General features: G+C 41.1%; 1 protein-coding gene across 14 annotated transcripts in view; it reads left to right on the top strand.

Moving 5' to 3' along the window:
* Window positions 1-799: 799 nt before the first annotated feature.
* Window positions 800-19173, top strand: part of MYT1L (myelin transcription factor 1 like) — a 476241-nt gene continuing 457867 nt past the window's right edge. For all 14 annotated transcript variants that reach the window (XR_008379597.1, XR_008379596.1, XM_053588628.1 and 11 more), the window contains exon 1: window positions 800-1168. The gene's annotated coding sequence lies outside the window, so the exon portion shown is untranslated. The remainder of the gene's footprint in view (window positions 1169-19173) is intronic.

Genomic DNA, 19173 nt, shown 5'->3' with positions numbered 1-19173 from the left:
GGATGGCTGCTGATTCATTTTGCGGGATGTCCCCCTGGGAGCCAAGGTGGAAGCCTGAGGCAGGGAGCTGCGGTTGCATCGATGGATGCAGCGTACACATCAGAGAGGGCGCAGGAGAGAGGGAGGGAGGGACGAGGCTACAGCACTCCACTTCCTAAATTCTAAATTTCAATATGGCTATTTAGAAGGTGCTTCATGAAACCAAGTCTATTACAGAAAATATAATGAAAGAGAAAGAAAAGAAAAAATATCACATTGTCATTTCATTATCGAACTCCTCTCAGCCCCCTGCTGCCAACACACACACACACACACACACACGTATACACGTTCGCGCCTGCACACACACTCTTCCACAGAGCGGTTTTAAATTCTAGTTTTTTTCATGGTCACTGTAAAACACATGTGTCACACACACACACATACGTATTATTTACCTGGTAACTAGGTGGGGTGGGATACCTGATTTAGCTGGAGACTTTGATTTGTAGGACTGACAACCTTATTATGCAGTGAGCTTATTATTGATGTTATTCTGCTCTCGGTTGCCATGGCCACCTTGTGAGAGACATTCAATTTTCTCTCCTCCATCATCATTATCTATGAGGCCATCTGTTGTGGAAAATGAATTCAGCCTCATTTGCATGGCTGATAAGCAATTTTTTTTTTTTATCTATTTAACAGAAGGTCATATGCCGGGGATTTGGAGCTTGTGAAAAAAAAAAAAAAGTGGGGAAAAAAAAAAAGCCTAGGAGAGCTGAGAGGGAGTGTGTGCACCAGGGAGCGTGTGGAAGGGGAACAGACCCTCAGGCCTGCGAGCCTATCGCGTGCTGCCTGGCGTTCCCGCCCGGGCGACATTTTTTCCCTGAGCTCCTGCACACTAAACAGAGTGGGGGAGCCTTTCCCTGCAGTCTGCTTGAAGCCCCCTGATTTTTCACCCGGTGGTGGTGGGTGCATTTTAATTTTTCCCCCGGACTGTGGGCTGCGATGTCAGTTCTCACTGAAGACAGTGAGCCATCTTTCCTGCGTCTCGGGGGTACGCATATTCCTCATCAGCCTTTCAAACTTGTGGTGGAGCAGGGCTTTCATTTCTGTGTGTTCTGAGCCAGCACAGTCACCAACATTGAACTTGCCTTTCACTTGTGAGCAGTTGTGCTGATGTTGTGAGGTACGTGATGCTCTTAGGTGGATTCTGTGGACTTAGCAGACAAGGTCTGTTTTGCTGTAGTTCAAGGGCTGGTGCTGCAATTCTATTGTCTGCTCCTTTTTAAAGTTATTTTCATAGCATGGCTGGTAGCTGAAATGTTCCTGGACTAGAGGTTTTGTAGTCCACAAATGTCTGTCTTTAAAGTAAAATGGGTGGTCGGTTGCATGCCTTAACCGTGATGTTGTTTATTAAAAAAAAAAAAAAGAAAGAAAAAGAAAGAAAGAAAGAAAAGAAAAAAAACTTGCTGCATATACAGTGCTCGGATGCTGTGAGGACACTGAAACAAAAACTTCCCAGAGACTGTGCTGTTTTACTTTCCATTAGAAATGATGTAGGTCATTTTATCCAAAGCTTGTTAAAATATTAGATATTCTGATGTACTGTTACATTTGCCTAAAGATAAGAAGGAAGATGATTTATATTTTTACATTGGGAAATCAAATAAAGATATTTAACTACAACTTAAATGTTTGAAGTTCATAATAAAGAAACAGCATTTTATTTATAACATAAATATGTATTTTAATGCCACATAAATTGATAAACAAAGTTCAAACTGCATACATTAGTTTCAAGATAGATCAGAATGAAGCCACAAATATACATATAAATATTCATATGAAATTTAGCTGCACAAAATACAGAGGACAGATTTTGAATTTAGTATTAATTTAACTATGATACTTTCTGTGTCACTGTATCTATACAAACTAAAAACTGTGTCACTGTATCTATACAAACTAAAAACAGACTGAGTTATTTATTTGCTCAGAGTAAAAATACTTTACATAAGACCTTTTCTGTTCAAGTGTTTATATATTTTACGGAACAAAATTAACCTCAAAGACAAAAGCACCCCACTACCACTCTAACAGGCACATGGGGGGGCCTTTCTAATTGTTTAATGTCATAAAATTTATGTAGCTTTTTAAAATTATAAATAAAAGCATATCTTCCATATAGATAAAAATAAGATTTTTTTTCAAAAGGTGTTTTTCCACAATATTTGTTTCTGAAAAATAATAGCATTGCATTTCTGTAAGTTTTCCCCTTTCAAGAACTTTATACATTATAAATGCTACTAAGTAACACATTCCAGAAAAAAAAAAAAGGAAGTTTGTTTTTCATGATGGTCTTAAAGGAACATATATGATTCTATCTCCTCCAGTGCAAAAAGTCAATTGATTGAAAGTCTCCTGAAAGTTTTACTTTAATAATTAATTCTCTTTAAGAAAGACAATGGACCATTGCTGATGCATTTGTAAGATGGTGCTTTACTTGATTGCACTTTTCAAAACTCTTGCCACACCATCACAGTTTTCTAATAAGCAATAGCAGTTGTTATATAATCCTTCCTTTTTCAATCAGCCATATTTCCTTTTATTGTAGTTTGGGTTTTAAAGACATAAGTTCATTTTAAACATGAATTTCACACTTAGAGAATTTAAAATATTGAAATTCTGATAGTTTGTCAAGATTATTTAAAGTGACACCAGTTTTCTCAGAGGACTGTAGCTTAAGAATCAGTAATATGATACCTGGGTCTATATTATAATACAAAAGATTATGTTGTTGTCTTTTGATCAGTATTATAGTCTTAAAGTCTACGAGTCAAAATTGTCAACTTCTGAAAAACCTTGAGAGTAGTACAGCTGATTCTCTCCCATTCCCCTCCCCCCCCCAAAAAAAAAGTTAATTACCAATCTTGGTTGGATTCTTCCTTGCCTGTCTAACATTTGACTGTTGCTAATTCACTGATTAATCTCATTAATGTGATTATAGTAGGATTTGGAGTTGGCTGCCATTGTTCTGTACACAGTGCTATTCAGGCTGAGCACTTGCCACCTCATTCAGTTTTGCTGGGAATTTTCAAAGGCTGGTTGAGTGAGCTATTGTGAGCAAGGCTCCTCTGCCTCCCGGTTCAGCACCAGGAGCTGTCCACAGCCGATGGCCCTTGCGTTCTGCAGTGCCCGACGTCCCACTAGTTTACTGGCAATGTGAAAATGGCTCACTTCATCACCTTAATGATGCTGCTAGGTGAGATAGGAATAGGAGAAGCCTTTATGGTCACAATCGGATGTTTTGAAGATGGTGGCAGCAAAGATACCTGCACTTGCAGAGTTTTATTTTGTATAGACCTTCCAGCTGACATTACATACACATTTTACCCTGTTTTCCAAATGATGAAACATGAATTTGTCAAAATTAGTTGTATGTGTATAATTGTGGGTTGGAAAAGTTTAAATGCTACTGATTCTCAAAGGGAAAAATCTTTATCCAAAGGTATGCAATTATTATTAAAATTCCGGGATGAACCAGGATTATCTGGCAGAAAGTATGTGTGACACATAAATTTCAACTTCTTTTGAGTTAAACTTGCGTGAAGCAAAAGAACTTGTGGCAATTTTGTAAATTTGTGTTAGGAGCTGGGACCAAGGTTGAAGGCCCAATAATTTGTGTTTGCCTATGAGTGGTGCATAAAAAGTCCTAAAAATATGAGTACGTAGTCTTTGGAGTATGAAAGCTGTATAATGATTTTAGAACTATGTGGGTATCTTCAGAGAATGAGGCTTTTTTAACGTGTTGCGCTTTCATTGTTCCTGTTATATTTTTCACTTTATTTTTTTTTTCTCTTGAAAATGTTTATATTTTATTCCTTATTGTTGAATATGCTGTCTGGTGTTTTCTGACTGATTTATTTGTCAATGTTTAATAAATTAGGAAAAAGAAATAAGCGATTCTGCAATTTCAATGATTTTTAAAGTTCTTTTATTTGTGAAAATTATCCTTAAAATTCAAAATATTGAGTTAATAATCTGATTATTTACTTGGTTTCCTTTAGACGTACTTTACACGCATTATTTTTAAAAAGCCAATTATCTCTTTGTGAAAAATTAATTTTGCTGAGTAAATAATAATTTCAAACTCACAAGTATAGGCTTGATTCCAACTCTACCTGTAAACAAGCCAATCTAATTTGAGGGAGAGACTTTTTTCTTTTAAATACATGCAATACCATTAAAAATGTTTTGTTTCCTTATTCTATATTTCAGTGGCTACGTTTTTAACTTCAACCAACTTAAAATCTTATTTATTCTTACACAGTTTATTTTTTAATAAATTCACTCAGTGAACCAGACACTCTTTAATGATGCCCACTCTGCCTTGCAGTTGAAGTTTGGCAAGGCCGGGTGTCCCTCTAATCTGGGACTATAATTTCCAATCAATAGGTAGTTTTTCAAATACATCTAGTACTTTGCCAGGAAGTCCGCCTTGATGCAGTCTCACCAAAGCTCTGCTCAGGAAGAAAACGAATGGTACCTTCAGAAAGCAAGACCTTCAGTTTTGCCAGATTCTTATAATAAATTTGCTCTATAGCATAATTTGATTGCAATGTCATTATGCATTTTTTTTTATTTTTTTATTTTTTGTGGTTTTTGGCTGGGGCTGGGTTTGAACCCTCCACCTCCGGCATATGGAACCGGTGCCCTACTCCTTGAGCTACAGGCGCCGCCCCATTATGCATTTTTTATTTTCAAGTTTTTGAGAGACCCTTTCATAAATGTCTTCTCTTTTTCTTTGAAAAAATGTGCAACCTTCCTTAGAAAGGAGTAACAGGATAAACTTGAACAAAAACTTGAAAATAATTAACATATTTTTCACAAAGCTAAGTTTCATCATACTGAATTCAGCACCACAACACTATACCTGACATTTACCTACATTTATTCCAAACTAAAGATAAAATATACCACAAGTTTAAAGAAGAAAATGCATATAGGTTTTTATTTTGCTGTTGTTGTTGTTTTTGTAGAGGGATCATGTTCAAGTATCTGATTTGGCTAGTATTAAAAAAAAATGATATTTTAAATTGGCATAGCCCACATACTGAAAACATCGTCTATAAGGGCCATACATTGACCAAGAATAATACTAAATACTGTGGTATTACTCCAGCATCGTAACTTATTGTATGTTTTCCTGATGAGAGATTGTTTTGAGATCACAGATCACATCCTTTTCATCAGTAGGCTGTGTTCCGCTGCAACGTGGTTCAGTTTGTAGAATCCTTGTGTCCTCACCCCCACCCCGCGTCCTCTCTCTGTCTCTGACTCTGCCCCTGTTTTTTTGCCTGCCTCTCTTTCACACCTGCATTGTTCAAGCGTACAGGATGATTTTTCTATGCATGTTTCCACAATGAAACTGCTTTTGGCTTTGACATCATAATGAGTCCTCAGGGCATCTGCAGAAGTAATCAGAAAGGGCAGAGAAAATGTAAACCAGGTGCTATAAAACTACAAAGAATGCATACATTCTTATTTATTATATGGACAAATAAAGATAAACATCACTATGTGAAGCTGTTATATTAGGAAATTTTTTCTAAAATGTACTTCTTTAAAAAAAAAAAAAATCCTCACTCCCCACATGGTGATTATCAGAAAAGTTGGGAGGGGGAGGAAGATTTTTTAATCCAAGTGTGAGGAGTATTGTGCTGTGAGAAGCTGGGGTGGGACAGGACATTCTCAGCAAGTGTTTCTGGCTTTCCGACTGCAGTGGTTTCTAGCAGGGCTCCCTGGGAAGGGAATTGTAACCTCTGTAGTCACCAGTGAGTCTGATCTGAACACATCGGGCAGAGCCTTGGTCTTCAGAGGAATTACCTTTGAGAGCTGGAATAGGGTGTTCTTGGTAACTTGGGGCTTCTGTGTCAGTCTCCCCACGGAAACCACCGTCAGCATTGTGTTCTGTGGGGAGCCTGCGGTGGCCGATGCTGGTGGTTCTGCCTTTGACTCACAGTAGACAGGAGCTGTGGAGGGCAGGCACGGAGGGCAGGGGGACGGAGGGGAGAAGGAAGTGTGGCTAGCACGTGTGGTGGTCTCTCCATGGCAGACGAGCCCTGCATGTGTGAGGAACAGACTGCGGGACAGGACTCTGCTTGACGGCCCCCAACTCTTCTACAAAAAGGTACCTCTTTTATTTTAAAGGTTGCATAGAGTTTTTTCTTCTCTTTTTTAATTATTATTTGCCTGGAGATTGCAGCTCCCAGTTCCTCAGAATTCTTTCAAATGTTCTCTTAAGTACTTCCGTAAACACTTGTTTCTTCACCTGTCTTCAGCTCTTATCTGATTACACATTACAATACTTGCTCAAATCGCATGGTCTGGTGTAGACACAAGCCAACAATGGACCCTTTTTCCCCCAGAGCTCCTCTTTGGTGTGCAATGCCATTGTGGGCACGGCGCGTCTGCACGCTGCCCGAGTTGTTGTTAAACATGAGTCTGTGTATTCAAGGCTAGTTTCCAGGGGCGAGGGTGGGAGGTGCTAAAGTAGCCTTTATGATTTAACGTGCCCTTTCATAGTGGTGCCTGTTATGAGAGTGCAGGGGTATAGTGATCGCCAGAGTAGAACATTTATTGCTTGTACTCAAGAAGCCATTTATAAAATAAGCCCTTTCTTTTAAGCCAGAAAGAATGCTAATGGAAGTCATATATCTATATTCCCTTTTGTATGTTTGAAACCTTGTTTGTTCAGATGAAACTTTTTCTGATACTGCTTTTTTTTTTTCCAAACAAAGCAGAAGGGTGACAATGTTTTAACTTTCTTAGAGAAATAGTTCTGTGTCTTCTCCTTTAAAAGAAAATGATAAAAGAAGCGCATGCTGAAACAGAATAATATAGTGTGTTTGGCTGAAAGAGATTTTAAGAATCAGTCAGAGTTAACCCTTGCATAACCATTCTCTCATCCTAAGAAGTGGCAGGTTTGGGAACCTCGTTTTGTTTTGTTTTGATGTTAAACAATAGTTCCATTTAAAATACTGTAGGTTCAGCTGACTTTGGTGAGGTTTCTCTGGCCACGGCATGAATTTACCATAACATCAATAATAGGGAGATATTTTTAGATATATTACCTAGCTGGTGGCTGGGAGCAGCCTGGCCCTGGTATTTACAGTTCCCATCTATTACGTTAAATACAGCACTGCACACATGCACACTCTGCTCTGGAGATTCAGGGGCCTGTGGGTACAATGTGGGCAGCACACTGCATCCATCCCCAGTCTTGTCTGTGCGGCAAGCTTAACAAACAGGAAGGTTAGAAATTACTAGTTTCATCCACAGCTGTAGCTTGAAAAAATATCTAGATCAGTGACGAAGTCCCCAAACCTATGAGGGCTTAGGGAAACGCTACGTTTTGTGCTGCTTGAGGAAGGCAGCCGAGCCAGGGTAAGTCAGCAGTGCGCTCTGCAGTGGTGGGGCCTCCGGCAGCACCTGCAGCCCCTCGCCGCCCTCGGATGGAGGCTGCTGCCCTTGGTCCAGCCGGCAGAGCGCTGTACGCATGCTCATCATCCCTGCCGTTTAGTGGTGTCAACTTATTAATTTCCATCTTCGACTTCAGGCCTGTTAGTTTCCTGTCTGAAAGAATTACTACTTTTTGTCCATGTGGCAAAACAATTAGCATACCGATGAGAAGTGGCCCCACGTCTGAGCGCTGGTAGAGAGAAGATGCGCGGTGGGAAGTTGATTGGATGAATGGAGAACAAATGGTGGGCGTTCAAAAGCATTAGAAGAGTTTTGTAGTCGTGGAGCAGGTTGGAGAATTTTCTGGGTGAGTCCCTAAGATGGAAGGCAGGGGTGGCTGCCGTGGGGACGGCTGCTTGTCAGATGCTGGCTTGGCAGAAGGGGCCAGGTGGGACTGCAGGCGCAGATAACCGCGGGACGACCTGGGCTGGCCAGTCTGCAGGTCTCTGGTCCCCTCCAGGTAAACATGTCCTGTGCCCTCCCCCCCCTCCGTTACCTCCAGGGCGTGTGTTCCAAAGTGGAGCAAAGTTCAACTCCTGTGGCCGTAACAAAAGGCTCTGCATGTGCTGGTGGTTTGGGGTAGCTGCTGAGTCCATCTTCCCGTGCCTGTGTCTGAAGTGAAAATTAACTGTTTAGAGATTATTGTTTTCAGAAATGTACAGCAGCCATTATCCAATGTGTTTAATTAATATTTTCTGGAACCGTGTATCGAGACCAGCAAAATTAGCAAATGTTGTTTCAATGAGAGCCCAGACATAATTAGTTTTGACTAGTATATATTTTTCCTAGCTGGAAGAAGGTTTTAGCTAATTTAACCAGTAACTTACTGGAAATTGTGAAAATTGTACTGAAGTTTCCATTGATCTATGGAATCTAAAGATAGGAATTACAAAAATCAGTACAGCCTTTGATACTCTCTCTTCACAGAAAGACAGAGATTTTTTTTTTTTTTTTTTTTTTTTTTTGTAAATCAGTCTTCTGAGTTGATAAGTAAGAATAAAGCCTGCTGGAATCCTAATTTTCTATTGTCACTAGTGACACATTTCTTATGTAATTTTGTGACTGTAATACTGCAATGTGAGTGTTTTGATATTTAGTTAAATTGACTCCCATCTGAGGGAAATCTCTGATAAACAGTTCTATCCTGTTGTAATCATTCCTGCTCTCCGTAAAAGGAGAGGTTTTCATTTCCACTGACCTAATTATCTCACCTGATTTTAAGGTAGAACTCAAGTAGAAATTATTATCCTTTAACTATCGTTGTATAGTTACCTGACTATTTGATATCACTCGATTTTATTTTGCTCTTATTTTTAATCTTGTTTTTCTAAGAGTGATTTTACTCCCGCTGTTTGCTTTAGACAATAACAGTGAATATTTGAAAGAAAATGCAACTTTTGGGGGGGGGCAATTTTTTTCTCTCAAAAAAATTGCATCTTTCCAAAAAAGAAAAATTAAAACTGCCTTTAATACGTTAATGAACCTAAACCTCAAACACAAGGTATTGGCAAACATATTAACCCTTTATATGACATTGCTGAAACTTGATTTTGATAATTTTCCCCCTCATAGTGTAAGTTTCTGAATATTTACATTGATCTTTATTTTATGCACATAGGTGAGTTATCTATTTTGATATCTATATTGATGTGATATATGATATCTATATCTATTTTGATATGCAATATTTTTTTATTTCATTTTTAGAATTTCTGAAAACTGGAGGAAAAATTGGGTTTGTTTTTTTCTTAATGGAATTCAAACAGTATTAACTATCAAATTGTTCTCAAATAGATTCATGAAATCTTACCTAGAGAAAAGTCATACTCTTATTATGTTTTCATTGCTGCCTTTCATTTTCAAGTTGAGCCAAGCTTGATATGATTAACACTTTTCAGTTTCATGATGGGTTATAACTTTCTTGGGGCACAATATCAGCATTTGGTATGTAAACTCAACTTGTCAGGTTCATAAACAGAGACCCCTGAGTCTGACTTCTCCATGAAGCTCTTTGTGCCTGGTCGCCTTCAGGGTTGTAGCCTGGCTTTTTTTTAAGGCAAACTTTTGTCATATTAGTCTCCACTTGACACAGCTACTTTCTGCCACTGCCTGTCACATTAATTCTCACGCCAGTAGAAGAGGGATCACGCCCAGAGCGATGACGTGGCCCAGGGCCAGAGTTGGGTGATGTGTACCTGGCTGAAAATGTGACTCCTGGGGGAAATTTTAAGATTTTACTTTGGCTCTAAGGTTGAATATGAACTTTGGAAGGGAAAGCAGCCCTTCATAGCAAAAATTTTAATCAACCAATCAGATTCCAAAATATGAGTCCAAATATCAGGCCCTTTGACACAATTGCTCTGTGTGGGCAGCAGAGATTGGCGGAGGGGAAGGACTGTGTCTCCTGGTGTCTGTCTGTGCCAGGGATGCTACAAAGGCCACCGTGTTATAGGATTCCCATTGATTGTGAATTTAAAATATATAATTTTTTTTCCAAAAGTCTATTTGAATTTAATTCCTTTAAAATTCTGCACCATATTTTTGCACTCTTCAGAGCACTATAATTGATCTGTCTAGTGCTTTGGGTGTGTGTGGTGTATTTTTAAAGTACCAATATGACACCGTGGTATGTAAACTGACTATATTTGAGCCACTGGGTCACTATGTGTACCATGTAAACCTGCTTTAGAAATATTTCTGCTCTCATTAATATAGTTTAAAGAACTTCATGACCCAATATTACCTACTGGCTGCCTGTTACCCAAGTCTGACTGCTCAGCTAGCACACACAAATTGCCTTTAAAGAAATTTACCATAGATATTGAACATTTGCTTGAGAAATTTTCAGCTGTGGAATGTCAGGCTTAGGACTCTAAATCAAACAACTCATTGATTAATAATTTGGGGGGATGCTTCAGTATGCTGATGATGATTTCCATTATAGGATTTCTGGTTCAAAGCCTGTTTTGAGTCTGGTCCTTGTACCATCATCCCATTCTGGACACATAGAATGTTTGAATGGCAGTCAACAGAATGCCTCCAAATGTCAGCATTGCCTCTCCATTCCAGGGGTGACCACATCGCTGAACCCTAAAAGCAGTGGATAGTTCTTAGAGGCTGACTTTATACTTGCCCAGTCTCCCTTCCCAGACACACACATTCACCTAGCCTGTGCCCTCCACACAGAAGCTGAGAGCTCAGGACATTGTCGCCATGAAACAATGTAGCCAGACTGGCTGTGGAAATAATCCAGTCTGCAGGGCACCCCACAGAGAGCCATCAAATCGAGTCTGCTCTGGAGCTGGCTGGTAGATTGTGAACATTCAGAAATCAATGCTGCATCTGCTAGTGGACCCTCTGGTTCACAGAGACTCCCACCTGCCTAATGCATCTGGGCAAGAGCTTTTCAGAAACCAGTTTCCTTCAGGATAAATTTAATACGTCTTGAGGGCCAGGCACAAGCAAATTGATTCTATCTCTGCACTAGAAAAACTCATAAACATCTGTAAGAGCACAGATTTTCAACAACCCAGGATTAGGGGATGCTATTTTGTAGAATATTCCAAGCCTCCTTGTTTCATACCTCATGCCAGCATGGCACTTTTTAATTAGGAAGTTGATTAAAAAGGGCACGGTAGACCATGGCTGCACAGTGTCCTGGCACCGGTCCAGCTGTTTGTTGTCTGGGTGGTGGAGAACACTGCTCATCACCAGTTGCAGGAATGAGGGGAAATCACTCTAAGGGTGGCACGGATGAGGCTGTTGTGGTGTGTGTGCTAATGGCAGCCGGTTGTGGTTTTGTCTGTACAAAGCGTTTCTGCAGACAGACTTGCCAGTTTCATGAGACGAGGTTACTTGCACTTAGGAGATAACTTGCAGATGAAGAGAAACTGGGTGTGTTACTGAGCGATTCTGGGGCTCTGATTTCTTGGCGGCGGTCGCTGAGAGGGTCGGGAGGACCGTGCTCTTGTGGCAGTTGTTCTCACAATGCTGGGCTGCTTGTCTTCAAGAGTGACTGGTTTTGTTTTCGCCTGCTTTTTTTTTTCTTTTTTCCCCTAAGGGAAATTCTTTTCTTTACTGGCTCTTTTTAGGGCTTAGAGTATATTATCACAGAAATAAAATTTTATGCCTAATTGTAGTGTCCCTGTGGCTAATGTGGTGTGAATAAGTACCATGTTATGAATTTAACCCTGTCTGTCCTTCTCATGGGTGAACACTTTCCCAAGACCAAGTACACCAAAGAAAGTAGAACAGACAGCCTCTGATGTGCTTTGACTCCCAGCCGGCCCTGGCCCTCCGTCCAGGGCAGGGGCTCCAGAGTGTTGACGGAAAGCTCTCGAGAGATGTTCAGGGTTCAGGATCAGGGGAGTATGTCTTCAACCCAGCGGGACTTTCCAGTCGCTGGGGCAGAAATTCTCCCTTTTGTTCTCTTCCCTCTGCCTCTACTCATGAATGTATTAATTATTTTTAGATTCTGCGTGTTAGAAGAGCTCTGTGACACAGAGCTGGAACAGTGTCACTGGTGGGCAGCTCGGGGGTTTCCTGTCTTCCCCCGGTACAGAAAAACATTATCAAAGTCAGCAGGGAAGACTACAGGCGTGACTCCTTAATGTCAGCTCTTCCCTTCACTCCTCAGCAATGAGTAGTTCCCATGACATGCACACATTGAGTGTCCGCTGTGTACACAGCTGAGAGAGACAGCCAAGTGAGATAGTTTTCTGCCCCATGAGGGCATGTTTATGTATACAAGTATATACACATGTATTTCTGATAAAAGGTAATAACAACTATTTCTAAATTTAATGGTTTTTGAATATATTTTGAAATGGATTAAAATATTTTCCTTGCTTCAGAATAGCAGGGTGAACTTCAAGGAGTGAATAATACTTGAGGAATACAGGTATCATTCCAAAAATTAGCACATGATAGCATACCGTATTTCTCTACTCAATTACACAAATGGTTTGAGTTTATTGCCTTCTTAGAAAACCTAAACCTAAGAATATTTGAGGGTTCTGGACAGTTAGTTCTTTTTTTTTTTTTTTTGGCCAGGGCTGGGTTTGAACCCGCCACCTTTGGCATATGGGACCAGCACCCTACTCCTTGAGCCACAGGCGCCGCCCTGGACAGTTAGTTCTTATTCATGGCTTCTGTGTCAGAGTGAGCTGTCCCCTCACGGTGTACAGTTACCACTGAAAAACACCTTCGTTCACTTGAGGATGTGGGAAACAGTAAACAGAATGCTGTTTGGAGGAAGAAGAGTTGGTAAATGCCAAATGTCTGTTTTGAAATTTCTGAACATTTCAAAGCTGTTGATACCAAAGATCAACAACAGAGCATTCTGGGTGTGACATGGTTAAGCCCCAGATTGTTGATGCGGTCAGCCTCCAAAGCAGACAGGAAGATCCCCGGGGTCATCGACTCATCTCTGCCTTCAGCCTGTGACATCAGGTGTCCTGCCACATTGCAGACAGCTAAAAGGGGCAGCACGTTCGCCTCCACTGGCTGCAGAGGCATCACAGAGGGAGGAGAGGAGCATTCAAATTAGAAACTGGCCATGCGTCTCAGACGACGCCACATTCCCACTGAGTCACACCTGACTGCACATACCTGCCTGTTTAGAATTAAGAATTCTGCATTAAATCCTATAAAGGACAAGGTAGGTTAGAATTAGCATTTTATATTCTCTCAAAGTCTAGAAATGTAAGTAGTTCAGGCATCAAAAAGCCACATGGCTTTGATTAAAAATGGAATTCTGAGATTACATAAAATGAGAAGTGTTGGATGATGCTGGGCACTTGTATAGAACAGGAAAGAAAATCTTAATAATTTACTCAGATAAATTTCACACTAATTTATTACTTGTCCTTTGTTTAGGGTGGCACATTTGGTACTGAATGAACATGTGAAATTTTCCACTGAATTCGTATTTTGAATTTTCCAAAATGCTTTGCAATTCTTTTCACAGTCCTGAGGACAAGACTGGAGGTAGCTCTGCCACCCAAATGTTTTTAGCTAATATGCTGTTCCTGGTATTCTGGTAGCTCAAAAACAATTCTTTTCCCTAAGAGACCCACACCCAAAGTGCAAGCCAAGAAATATTGTGTCTATTCTCCAGGGACAAGTTAACACACCTGTTTACAAATGGGCTAAGCCACCTGTTCATCTAGTTTTAAAGTTAATGATCAAAACAGTATCTGATCAAAGAGGTTGAGAGGGAAAACAATTAAACTTGTGAGAGAGACAATAGGTAACAGCTGATTTTTAGCTCCTAAACATTTTATATGTACATGTATATTAAATTTTGAATACATTGGAAAATATACTTGGCCTGTGATAACTACTCTAAATGTTAAATATCAACATTCCAAAGATTAGATGAACGATGTCTGCAGAAATTATTATAATAGAGCCAATCATATTTTACATTTCATGATTTACGTTTTCAAATTCCAACATGTACAGATTAAACCATTGGTTTTGGCCTCAAAGCCATCATTGATATGTGAGGGTCACCAATTGGACAGTAGCCTTAGAGAGATTGCCGCCCCTCTCTCTCTCCTCCTTTTCTCTCCCATACGTCAGCCGCACACTTTCACATTCCTCATACCACCTCTCCCCCTCATCTCCTTGACTGAGGAGCACGTGGTTTGGGTCAGGGCTAAGGGGAGCCCTAACATGACTCCATCCCCCCTGACACCTTGATTGGCATTAGCCACCTATTTGGCTCCTGATCCTGGAGTTTTGTTTTGCTGAGGGCAGATCGGGAGGACAGATAAAGAATTCCTTTACTGATTTCTTTGGTCTTGTCCAAGATTTAGATACGTTCTCCTCCTCCTGGCTTGGTTATCTCAGCTGCACTGCACATGTGCTCCAAGTTCCTGGCTAGTTATCCATAATATTAGAAATGACCCACAACACGGGGGCATTTCACTTTCCCGTTAGCTTCGAGGGGGTATCATCACCTGCTATTGAATATTCAGTCATCCTTCTCTTCTCTTTTTGGTCCCTTTTGTGTTCTAAGGGAGTTTTTCATGATAGTCAACCCAGACGGTGACTAGCCTCTCACACACAGAGTCCTGGGCAGCAAGGACCTGGAGACGGTTCCTTGCAGTGCCTGCTCGGGCCGCCCTTGTTTGCAGGGAGGGAACTGGTCCCCATAATGTCTCAAATGCTCTTCAGTCTGAGCGTTAGGTGACTGTGTATTTGGTGCCCTCATGCTTGGCTCTCCAAAGACATCACTGCGCCAGGGTGGGGCTTAATGCCATCAGCAGGGCCACTGCCAGTGGACTCCATGTCTGTCACTGTTTTGCAGAAAAGTGTGGAAGGAAACTCAACGCCAGTCACCTGCCGGGCCTGGCCCAGGTGCTCTTGTTTGATTGATGGGAGTAACCTAGGACGCGGTCAAGTGCGCCAACATGAAGTGTATCTGGTCAAATGCTTCCTGGTCACCTAGAAACTGCCTGGACTGTGTGACACTCAGAAGTGTAACTGAAAACTAACTTTCTCTCAAGTTCCTTTCTCTCTTAATTTCACCTGTTTTGTGACATCACATTATTTTACTTGAGGCAAGTAAGATACTCTGTGGGGAGTGCAGCGTGAGCTGCCCTGACAGAGCCATAGAAACGCAGCTGGTGGCTCTGTCATGGTCACTTTGTTTCTCTGGACTTCACGTAATTACTGTGGATCTTCTTAGCCTGTCATGGTGTAGTCAATGAGATACAAATAATTAATATGGCTTGGCTCAATACTTAAGGGAACAGCCTGTGAGCTTATGTCTTGCATTTCTAGACAAGAAGCAGTCTTTAGAACGTGCACAGGTTAAGCAGGAATGCATTTTTAGCAGCAGAAATCTATTATACAATCCATGTCCTACTTCTGGTATCCTTGAGCAGAAGGCACCCAAAATGATGAGCAGGAACTTGTGGGTACAAATAAATACTGAGATTTCAGCATGGCAGCCAATGGCATATTCCTCACCAACTCAGAGGAGTGGACATGAACATTTCCTCTAAATATCCCAGAGAGACAGAATAGCGCTCACGGTGTGGACGGAAGCAGGACAGGGAAGTCGAGCCTTGGTTGGGGCTGGACAGGGTCTTTTCACACTCAACACGTTAACACCCCACCTGCATCACAGAAGCCTCCCAGGTCACTCTCACCAAGGAGGCTCCTTTGGGAAACTTTAAACAAAGAACAGTATATTTATTAAAACAATCTACTATTGCAAAAGCTCAAAATGCTACGTGTGACACTTTTTTTTTTTTAATTTTTTTATTAAATCATAACTGTATACAATGATATGATTATGGGGCATCATACACTCACTTCATAAACCATTTGACACATTTTTATCCCAGTGGTTAACATAGCCTTTCCGGCGTTATCTCAGTTACTGTGCCAAAACATTTATATTCTACATTTACCAAGTTCGGGAGTGACTGTCACAGCGGAGTCAGCAGAGAGGCACATTCTATGCGTGTGCATAGAATGAAGGGGGACAGGAAGAAAAGGAAACAATAAAAATTACAGAAACTTCTTTCCCTTTCTGAGATTCCAAGGAGAGAAAAAACTCCCAGGCAATAGAGATATGCTTATGTCATACAATTTGGCCGTTTGCAATGCTAATGTAAAGGGGAATGTTGTAAACACATACCCAATAGCAAACTAATACTTTTGGAAGATCACAAGTTCAACAATGTTGAGTGACAACTACCTATGCTCTCTTTACACAAATTAAACCATTTCTACATTATATTGAGAAACTAATGAAGACAGACTATCAGGAAAGCGCCCTGAGAACAATGATCGTAATCTCTAATAGTCAGCAAGTGCTCTAGCCTGAGTGTTCTGCTCCGGGGTTCTGTCACCTGAAGCCCACGGTGATCGGCAGGGTGGTTGCGGTTACTGCTGTTCTCTATGTTGTCGAAACGATAAATGTGTCCAGTAAAGAGTTAAGGCCATCAAAGATGTACAGCAGACCACCAAGGGACTGTAACAAACTGGTCAACACACGGAGGTGGTGACCACAAGGAACTAGGGCCACTGCCTTGACCCATAGGTGTGATGTGTGTCCAGGCTATGAAGATTAGGCCACCTAAGGAGGTGGTCAGCTGTGGAGGTTCTAGTGTAAACTATTTAAACTACTGAAGAAAATAAACCCCCCAATGCAAAGCATTTTGTAAAAAGAGAATGTGATTGCTTATTCTCTGTATATACAATGTAATACTTACTTTGGTTGATGGCGGTGGTTTTTAGCCTATTTACTGAATGTGTGTGGCGGCAGCGTTGAAGCCGTGCAAGGCACAGTCCTTACCCTTAAACTGGAATCCTATTGAGGACACAAGGTTTAACCACAAAAAATGTTAAATTTTAACAGCCACCCAAAACCCTCTGGATGATTGAGGAGGAAGGAGGTGTGTGCTCTGGCACTTGCGTGGCTAAGATCAAGAATATAGGGTAGTCAAGCATTCCCTGGGGCCAGTGGCCACTGAATGCTTACAGGCAGGTAGGATTGGGGCAAATCCTTAAAAATGAATACAATGTGGATATATGATGGGGACAGAAGGTATTCTCTATTAATATAAACATACCAGGTGTGTTAAAAAATGTGGTGTTCTGAATTGTCATTATTCGTGATAATATTTGGAAGCGTGTAATTAATTACTCATTCTGTTATATTACTCATGATTTGTATAGGAATTATGCTGACTTGGGGGGGCTTTTTCCTGCAGATGTATGGGAAGTGGTTTCATTTTGACAGTCTGCTTTTAAGTTTCTGCAAATATACGTCATTGCATTCTGTGATCCAAATGTGACAACCATTTGTTCCCATCAAATGATTATCAAGAAGATCAGACTTACCTGATCTTGTGACATCCAAAAGTAACTCCATAATATTTCCCACATACCAATTAAAAACACTTAAGAAAATAATGAGAATAGTTTTTTCTCCTTTGCTCTGGAAATCTCTATCTGCAGATAAGGATTTCTTTTTTTCCCACAGAGAGAGGTATGTTAGAAAGACGAATTTATAAAGAGTTCTAAGTCAGAGTGAGGATTGGGCACCTCAGTGCTTATAAATGTATGAAGATAAGTGAGTTATTTGATTCAGGTTTCAATATGGCTTTCAAATGAGTGAGAGCTCATGCTTCTATACCAAGAACAAATTTAAACATGATGTGCAAGCATGTAGTAGTATCAGTAAAAGTATAAATAATTTGCCCTCTTTACACTTTTTCAGAATAGCACCAAAATAGTACTAGGAACCCACAGCCCTTGATACTTTACAACTGTACTGAGGACACCTGCTGTGTCCCAAGGGCTTCCTTATAATCCCTCCTGACAGCCAGTGGAGTCTTTCTCCATTGATTCCTATATTGATTCTTTAAGGGAAAATGGCTTCCCTGCCTGCCTCGTAACACAATTCCTAATTTTTCCAAACATTTTAAACTCTTTTTTTTTTTTTGGCCAGGGCTAGGTTTGAACCCGCCACCTCCAGCGTATGGGGCCGTGGCCCTACTCCTTTGAGCCGCAGGCGCCGCCCTTTAAACTCATTTTTAAATGTAAACCGTGCTGACTAAAGCCTTATTCAGAATTCTTTGCTTTTAGATCCTCTTTAACTTTCCAGCTATTAGCCCTCCTGAGCTTTAGGCCCTCTCCCAGAGCGTATCCTGGGACCCTGCTGCGTGAGCTGGGAGAGGGCCTGCTCAGGGTGGAACGCCGACCATTGCACTGGATTTCCCAAGTTTTGTTTTTATGGCATTCGAGATCTTCAGAAAGCAATATACTGAATTTTTTTTTTTTTTTTATTGTTGGGGATTCATTGAGGGTACAATAAGCCAGGTTACACGGATTGTAATTGTTAGGTAAAGTCCCTCTTGCAATCATGTCTTGCCCCATAAAGTGTGACACACACCAAGGCCCCAGCTTTGCTTTTTATAGGAATGCTGTTACTATGCCTAGGACACTGAGGAAAACCTGCCTCCTTCTCCTGCTCTTCCCTGTGTAGTGAGGATTGTGACTGTAGAATGTGAATCCTTAATGCCTATCTTTTCTGAAAGGAATTTCTTCAGGCTCTCGGTTTTTCCTTTTTCCTCGGTTTTCCGGCTCCTCGCTGTTTCCATTTTTCTCTCTTCTCTGCGCCCAGCCCGCCCACAGTCTGTGTACCCTCTGCTTTGTTCTTTCCTTTGCAGCCCTGAGCTAAGTCTCCCTGCAGCCCACTGGGCACTCCTGGTCCACTGTCACAGCCGCCTGTCGCCTTTCTCCTCACTGTTCTGGCCAGGGCCTCCCATTCTTCACATTTCCCAGCGCCCACCTCACAGCGTCCCCTGCACAGCTACTGGGTCTGATGTCCTTGAGGCCATGAGCACTTTCTCTTCTGTCCTTGGTTCCCCAGCACAAACGTTGTCTCCAGATCTGCAGGATTTATACGTAAGAATCGCAGGTCTAGGAGGGAAGGCACGAACAAGCTGTCAAAAAAGCTGTTTGTGGGGAGAACCTTCAGTACACCTTGGAAGCACTAGGTTCTTTTTCTAATTTATTTTTTTATCTTTCAGATTTGTTATGTATTTATTTATTTTAGAGACAGAGTCTTGCCCTGTGGCCTAGGCTGAAGTGCAGCGGGATCATCAGAGCTCACTGCAGCCTCCAACTCTTGGGCTCCAGAGA

This window comes from Nycticebus coucang, chromosome 4 (assembly GCF_027406575.1).
Source record: "Nycticebus coucang isolate mNycCou1 chromosome 4, mNycCou1.pri, whole genome shotgun sequence".
NCBI classification, from domain to species: domain Eukaryota; kingdom Metazoa; phylum Chordata; class Mammalia; order Primates; family Lorisidae; genus Nycticebus; species Nycticebus coucang.
The sequence above is the reverse complement of the archived record's forward strand: the minus strand, read 5'-3'. Positions and strand labels throughout refer to the sequence as shown.